Source organism: Poecile atricapillus, chromosome 2 (assembly GCF_030490865.1).
Source record: "Poecile atricapillus isolate bPoeAtr1 chromosome 2, bPoeAtr1.hap1, whole genome shotgun sequence".
NCBI classification, from domain to species: Eukaryota; Metazoa; Chordata; class Aves; order Passeriformes; family Paridae; genus Poecile; species Poecile atricapillus.
The window spans coordinates 24,863,872-24,872,435 of record NC_081250.1 but is presented as its reverse complement, the minus strand read 5'-3'; the positions used below and the strand labels follow the sequence as shown (position 1 = coordinate 24,872,435).

General features: G+C 41.7%; 1 protein-coding gene across 1 annotated transcript in view; it reads right to left on the bottom strand.

Moving 5' to 3' along the window:
- Positions 1-8,564, bottom strand: part of DYNC1I1 (dynein cytoplasmic 1 intermediate chain 1) — a 411,944-nt gene that overhangs the window by 245,727 nt on the left and 157,653 nt on the right. The window lies entirely within an intron of this gene.

Genomic DNA, 8,564 nt, shown 5'->3' with positions numbered 1-8,564 from the left:
TTTTCCTGCAGTCTTTGCCAGCCCCATTCCTATACTGGCAGCAGTTAGAGGATGAAAACCCACATGTAGCTAGCATGAGTTGCTGCCATTCATCACCTGGAAGTGGTTCACACCTGCACCCACCTGAGCTTCTGGGTGAGACCATAGCTAGAAGGACACTATTTACCCTTGATTTAAATCACCCAGCAAAGTAGACACCACCACATACACCATTATAAAGAAATCTTCATATTTCTCCTTCCTGTGAGTTTGGCTGCCAACTGGGCTGATGGAGAGATGTGAGCCAGGTGACAGTGGAAGTCAGAGCAGCCTCTCTGCTCGAAGGGTTTCCAGAGGCCAGGTTCCTCAGGCAGCCCCATCAGCACCTGCAGGACCCCTGTCCATGGGACTGCTCACCAGCTGTCTCCCACAACCTGTGCTCAGCAAAGGTGGCACCAGACAGCAGTTCATATTTGTGAGTTCCTTCTGCCTGTGTACTTCTAAATGAAAAATGCTTTACAAAAACTAATTCCCCAAGGTAATGTACATTGTAATAGACACAAGGGGAAGGAAAATGTCTTGCCCTGGTGCTATAGGTCCCAGGGAGCTCATCTGTGTCTTTTGAGGCTTAAGAGCAAAGTCAGCATTAGGCTTTTCATGCCTTTACATTCCTTCCTGCAGAACCTCCTGCTTACTTTGTTACTTTCAGTAGTGGCTGACTTCAGGCTTTAAAAAAAGTGTACCAGCTTCTCTGGTACAAGGAGAGGAACAGGATATGAACTCCAGATCTTACAGGCTTTTTGTTACCTGCAACTTTATTTTTAAACCACTATGTTCCTGGAAAGTCATGGATGCACAAAGCACTGATATCTGGCTGCAATCAGTTGTCCACCTCAGCTACACTTTCAATTTGGAGTTGATTATCTTTTTATCTATCATCTTTCATAAATGGCATTACATGACAGGAGGACGTTCAATCTGGCTGAAAGGCTTGTGCTGGGACATCTCCATGCCTCTCTTCTGCTCAAAGGTTGGCATGCACGAGCACGTTGCTGTAACCGATATTGCACATCTGCTGATCCATCCTGCTTGCTCTTGGTTGACAAGCAAGGTGAAGTAATTTGTGCTGGTTTGGTCCACAGTGAAAGAGAAGGCTGCTTTAAAAATTACCTTACATTTGTCATGGTCCAAGAGTATGCACAGGAAGGAACAGCACCTCAGACCAGATTATGCATTATAGCTTGCTCACCTTCAGCAATTTGTGCGGCCCTGGTCTGACTCCCACAGAATTTTTTCTTAACATCATTAAATTTAAAAGAGAAAAGAAGCAATTATACATATGTATATAGCTTATATAGATACTTATGTGGCCTTACTAGTTAGTGTTTTCCTGTAAGCTGCACTTGGGTTGAACGTTGAAAAAATTTATTCATATGCATGGTTTCAGTACAATTACACAAGAATAAAATGTTTCTGTATTTTGCATTGACAAACAATCACAAAATGATAGTCTTTTTAAAGCACGACATAATTTTTATTCATTTGCCTGAAGAATAGTCAAAACATATTGAAGAATACATAAATGCTGTAAGACATGGGGGGACAAAAGGGACCAGTTTTTACTATATATTTGTATTCCTGTTGTCTGTACGATTTCCTGCAGACTTCTCCCACACCATACCACAAGGTGGCAGTTTGATTTTGAAAGTCAGCACCGATGTCACCCAATCCCCAGCTCTGCCAAATACTCTGAACATTGTGCTGTGAAACAATAGCTCATCCCTTGGTTAAATAAGTGGCAGTTACAGTATTTACATTATTTATAAGTTAGACTTGAGGCCACTTTCATGGGTGCTGTGCATTCACATACTGTACCCAGTAAAAAAACATGGTTTCCACATTTAGGATCAATTGTCTAAATTACAGAAATAATGCAAAGGCACATTTTTTTCCAGGGAGACAACTCCTTCCCCCAACCCTTCCTTGTGCTCCACGCAGTGCCACACAGCACAGGATGAACCACAGGCACACAAACATCTGCACCTCGGGGGACAGGCTGGATCTGCCCCTCAAAAGTGGTTACAGCAGCTCATACATAGCAGGTGTGAAGGTTACACAGCAAACAAGAGCAGAGCAGACAGCCTCTTGAGGTGCACTCTGCTTCCCACTTCAGGTGATGAGATCTTTGTCTCTGGCTTTAGCTGGGCTGCTGGAGTCCCTCTACATCAGCATTACCACAGGCTTATTCTGAAGTTCACTGAAGTCAAGGGAATATTTCCACTGCTTTCAGTGGGTCATGTCCTTTATCAGGTTGGGCACCCAGCAGCTGAGCTGAGCAGGGGATAGCTGCCTGGAGGTGAGCGTGTGAGCACCATTGGGGTGGTGTTATGAGAGGGAGTGTGAATGAAAATCAGAGGGGACTGCTCATAAGAAGATAAAGACAGGCTTAAGCAGAGAATGAGAAAAGACATAGTGCCAGACTGTGCAGAGCACGATTCCTGAGGAGCCAGCACCCCTTCACTGACACTTGCTGATGTAGAGCAGTAATCTGTTGGCAGCCACATAATTCACAGAAGTGATGGGAGCAGCTTGAAGGGAATTTGGAGGTGAAAATCAACATCCTGAACTCTATGCTGGGGCAGGCAGGAAGCCAGCAAAAGGAGAAATGCTCCCAAAGAATGGTGGTGATGCAAGCAGAAGCATGGGGCTGCTCCAAGTTGTGATGGTGAACATCCTGGCAGTCCCCTGGCAGTCCCTTGGCAGTCCCCTGGCAGTCCCTTGGCAGTCCCTTGGCAGTCCCCTGGCAGTCCCCTGGCAGTCCCCTGGCAGTCCCTTGGCAGTCCTGGCCAGCCAGCCTGTCCTGTAGCAATCCTGTTCCTGTGGCAGCGCCACGGGGTGTGGAGAGCAGCAGTGGATGCAGGGTCACCCACACAGGTGGTGTCACAAAGGTTCTCAGAGGGAGCTGCCCTGCAGCAGTGTCCCAGCACACCCTGCCAGGGAGGTTGGTGGCCAGCTAATAGGGGTCACTTCAACAGCAGGAGCACACCTCCTGTTCTGCTCTGGAGCCTTACAGAGTAAGGAGGGAAATGCACTGGATGTCAGATCTGTGGGCCTGAAGCAAAAAACAGATCCTTGAGTTAATCCCATACTTTGATCTCTTCTGAACAGCTCATGCTTGTAGAAATGCTGTTGCAGTAGTGATCACAACCCCTCACTCTGCCCTGGCCCTTTCAGCATCTCAGCATCAGACCAAGTCTTACTCAGTGGGCTATATTACCTCGTATATCCCTTGTGCTGCCAAGTGTATCCCTTGTTTCTTGTCAGCTCTTCGCTCCCAAACTGGATTAAGCCCAGCTCTCTTATTCATCTAGCACATTTTTTTCCTAATATTAATATTGATTTTTTTTTCACTGCTGCACATCTTTCTGCCAGCTTTAGCCGTCATTATATTTTATCTGATTTTCTTTTTCCAGGATGCTGACTTTGGGTGTGAAGATTACATAAATCATCCCCATGCTTCTTGCTTTATTTCTTATTAGGACAAAAGCACTTTAGCTCTGCCGGGTGCAAACTATCTTCTTCGGGTGCTCAGCTGTAAATCATCTTTTGAGAAAAATCATCTTTGTAAATTCATCCCTGTGACTGCTTGACCTGAAACCTTCTTAGTATCATTAGTTTTGAATCCTCTGTTTGTTCTTTGTTACATTATTTCACTTTCATTCTCATTTGCAAGGGATGGAAATGGTCTCAGATACTGAAAGGCATTTAGACATAAACTTCCCAAGTCAGTGAAATACAGCTCCTAGGAACAGGGAACCTGTGTGCCCAGGAGAGCTGGGACCTTGCAGCTTTATTTTCAGTAAAGCAAGAGTCATTTAGAAATAGGGAGCAACTGATGAGCTTAAGCCTTAAGGTACACACATGTTACAAAATCAAAAGCTGATGGAAAAAATCCAGAATTTTGTTCTCATGGAGGTTCTTCTCTTCATGGTGAAAACTTAGCCCACCCTTCCACAGGGTTTTTTTTATTTTTATGCCTGTTCTTTCCACCTTCAGCCCCAGGGATCCATTTCCATTGTTCCAGTTCCTGCTATCAGTGTATTTATTAGCATGTTCAGAAACTCAGAGTTGGATTAGCCATTAATATTGGAGGGGTGGTGTTAAATTTAGGGTATTTTACATTAAAAATAGTCTTTCAAAAACTACTATTGAGATAATTATTAGTTTATTGGCCTATAAAAAGTATGTGCAAAATGCACTTGTTCTACAAAATCATTATAAGAAGTACCATGGATACCAAACCAGAATGCTCGAAGGTTCTCTTTGGTTCAAAGGGCATGAGTGTTGTAAGCACGAAGCATGAACGCAGAATTTAAAATCAGGTGGACAGTATTTCTAAGACATGAAGAAGACATGTCTTGCCTATCTATGCTTAGTGGAAAATTCTTATGTATTTTGCAGTTTGATGTCTGAGTACCCAACAGTATGTAAAACAGTAGGACTTAAACATGAATGTGAATCTTTACCTCTTTTTCCTCCTGATGCAGTGAGGCTTGGACTATGGTTTCAACAAAGCCTGTGGAAAACAGTTCTTTAAAGACAAGCATTCTTTCAGAGCAAAAATAATCCACTGCCAATAGAAAGTGCCTTGCAGGCTGCTGCCTCTCCCCTACCCACTCTGATGTGGAGCTGCTGCTGTTTGGCCGGGCTCCCTGCTGGGGCTGAACCATGGCAGCAGCTGGCTGAAGATGATCATCATCAGCTCTTCCCAACAGTTTTTGCCTTGTCTGTCAAAGTGAGATTTGTGTAGACCTGAGATGGTGTCTCTGAGATGGCGCCTGTGTATTAAATGATCTCCTTGATATTAAATATATATTGAATAAAGTGACAGGAGTTTTAGGACAGGCAAACAGCCAAAGTGTGAAAGGATCTCTAGTTCTGAAACTGCTCTACAGTGCCAGTTTTCTTGGATCAAAATGCTGATGTATGAAAATATAAACACTTTCAGCAGAAGCAGTATTGGTATTCTTTAAACAGACACCAGAGAGCAAACTCTTTGCTGGCCTGGGAATAAAACTATTCTTGCTCTGAAGGACTGAATTTGAAGCAATGCCAAAATAAAGCATATGGAAGAATCTGACGAAAGGGTAAATGTGTGGAAGGGAAGAGGAGATATCACAAATTAAGCAGTGCATCACAAACACGGCTGGAGGCAGCAAAGAGGCAGGGACAGCGCAGGTCCGATGCGGCTTCATAATCGTCCTACGCCCACGGGGTTGTGCCAGTGCTCTGATTAATGTTTTCAATCTCTGCTGTTGCCTGTGTTTCCCAATCATTGCTGATAAATCAGTCACTCAAACACGGTGGCTGCTTGCTACATTTCTGAGCAATGTAAGCTGTTAATCTTGCTCATTTGGGGTATTGACCTCTACCTTCCCCGAGCACAGCAGATCAAGTTGGAAGGTGAAGAAGTGAAAATACTGTGTGACAATATACTGTGTTAATCTAAAATAAGATATGCACATCATCTTATACGCTGGTTTTATTGCTAGTGGACAGGATAAATCCTGCTCCAACTGCAGGAATTCCAGCTCTTGTAGACAGACATCCAAAATGTGCATCCATGATGCAAGGCTGGCTTGGCTTTGATGCTGTTGTGTGGGATGTGGAGCAAAGGGAATTATCTCCATCACTGTGCAGTGGGAGGATGTATGAACAAACTCTTGCATCATGGAATGGAGCTTAATATGTTTATTCACCATTCTGAGACCATTAGTATAAAAGCCAAGAAAATAAAAGCAAATATTTCTCATTTAAGCTTGCAGTTGCCTTGATTTACACCAGTTATTAAAACATTCCCTGAGGAAAGAAAATAAGTAATGTTACCGTTTAGCTCCTAAGCCTCTGAATGACTGAACCAGTAATATGGTAAAAGCATCAATATCTTATAGCTATTTATATTTTGATTTTCTGTGTACTGCTGTTTCCAACATTATATAGAATACGTATTGTAAAATTATGTTCACTTTAATGAGCCCGAGTTAATTTACTAGATCTGTATAGAAAAATGTGCCTGCAGTATTAAAAGCATTTTATTTCCATTTAAAAATCTGTTGCCATAGTGACCAATCACAACTTTCTCAGTATCTTTGTCTAGGCATTGGATGTAGGCTTTATCTTTGCTTCATTTTATTTTTTCCTTCTGCATTCTCCAGGCCAAGTCCTCATTTAACTCATTTTTTATTCTTTTTATAGTCTGTCCTTTTCCAACCATATTCTCAATTAAGTCATTTTAACTAAGTTAAAAATAAAGATCACAACTTGGCTCTTCCTTTTAAATCATTATGTAAGAAACAGGAAAATACAGTGCTGCATGCTGTGGGCTTTCTTTGTTGTCAGCAGATTACCCAGATCTAGCATAAGAAGTCCTGAAATATCAAAAACCCCATGAGTCTGACACCTTTTAGTATCAATATAGTCATGTCAAAGATCTGGTGAATTGCATCTACAACTGAAAAGCACTTGGAGAAAATTCTTGGTATTTCAAGAAGATTCTTTATAATTCAGCCTTTAAAAAAAATCAACCCACTTATCATTCTGTTGCAGCACAAATCTTGTCAGTAATGTATTTCCTTCTGAGAAATGGTAACTTAGAGTCGTGTTTTTATTCCCAATTGAAATATATAACTTCTCCAAGAGAAGAACAGGCTAAAGAGCCTGCACATTGCTGTATCCTCTCCACCTAGGGCTGGTGGAAGATTTTTTACATGAGGAGAGGCACAAGAACATTTCTGAAGCAAGGATAAGTGTAGAGAGGAGATCTAGTTACTCACTTTTGCCATCACCTTTCTCAAGATGAGACTTTCGTGTCCTTGGTAGGCACAGGGAAGCAAATAAAACTATTCAAAGACAGACACAAGCCAGAGTGAGATATCTGGGAGGATTATGTGACTCTTACAGCACGCCCAGTGCTCAGCTCAGACTAGAAAATATTTTTCACCTTTGCCCAAACATTGATACCTACATAATAAATAATTATTTGTTTATTTAACTACAGCATAAATATCTGAGTCTTGAGTTTGTCACATTGTTTCTTGCAAGAGTTTGTGGAAACACTTGTAGGGTGCAAATTCACTTGTCTGAAGATGGAAATCAAAACCAGATCAGACATACTCTGGAAACATTAAGTGTAAAATAAAGCAAATATAATCTGTGTTATAAATCTGGCTGTAAAGTAAGCCAAATGAAAGAGGGCTACAAATAACCCTCTGTAGGAGAGTATTTTTAGTAGTAAATGATAGATGTTTGTCAAAAGCAGCAATTTAATCAATATTTAGTTGAGTTGATTTTTAGAACATATTTAGTAATAATATGCATAAATAAATGTTAATTAGTAAATAAGGTATGTGCCATAGTGATGGTAGAAACTGCTCTCAAATACTATGCAGAAACAGAATACTACTGGGTTTTATTAATTAAAATTTTTGCTTACTTAACACTGAAATAAAATTGAAATCAATTTTTGATACAAAATCTGTTGTGCTATTCAGCAAACTACTTTTTTTTTTTTTTTTTTTTTTTTCCCCCTCTTAATCCATCTAATTTCTCACCTCTGGGTCAATGGAAAGTGCACTGAAAGATTTGGTCATCACACAGAAATGCCTGATTCCTGGAGGAGAGTTCACAGAAAAAGTCAGAGAAATCCCTTTAGAAAAAAAATCCAACTTTTCTTTCTAGGGACATTCTGTTCTTATTTAAATTGGTCCAATAAAAGACAAATTCCCCCAAACCATACTTACATAATTCTGACTTATTTTCTTACAAAGTATATGCATTGTTCACATGTTAAAAACTCTGAGAAAGTTGATACTGCAAAAAGTGACCATAAATATCCAAATTTCTTGCAATCTAATGCATCTCTGAGGAAACAATTTGAGGAAGATTTCTGTCTGATGTGCAGTTCTGTGACTGCTGTTTGATATCCAAAGCAGGGTGGTCCAAAGAGAGAAAATTACCACAGGATGCAGAGGTCTAAATGTTTGGTTTTGGCCATTGGTGCCTCTGGTCCCTGGGGCATGTGAGGGGTGGAAGGAAAGGTTGTGTTTCCCAGCAATGAACTCCTTGTCCAAACCATTCCCTCCCAACACCCAAAGACCAACACCCTGGGAGACACCCACGGCACTGTCTTGGCAGTCTAGTGGCATCTGCACCTAAAAGTGCCCAGTGCACTCCTAGGGGAAGGAAAAGAGTAGGAATTGGAGACCAATCTCTTATCCATCCCCATAAAACACAAAAGGCTTTAGGCATTTTAGGACTCAGAGCAAAACTAGACTCTTGGCACAAAACTTGGGGGAAGCTGCAAGCAAGAGGCAGTGGTGTGTGTCCTGCTGAGGATGTCAGGGTTAATAGGTTTCCCTTTCTGTGCTGTCTCTGGTGACGCCCAAGTTCTGTGGCTGTGTCTGACCTGCTGTGCAGAGAAGCCCCTGGGCCAGCCTGGGGCCAGAGACTCATCTGTCCATCTTTTATTTTGAGCTTTGCATAGCACTCAGTTGTGTCAGTGATGACATTTTACACAACAGCTGAAG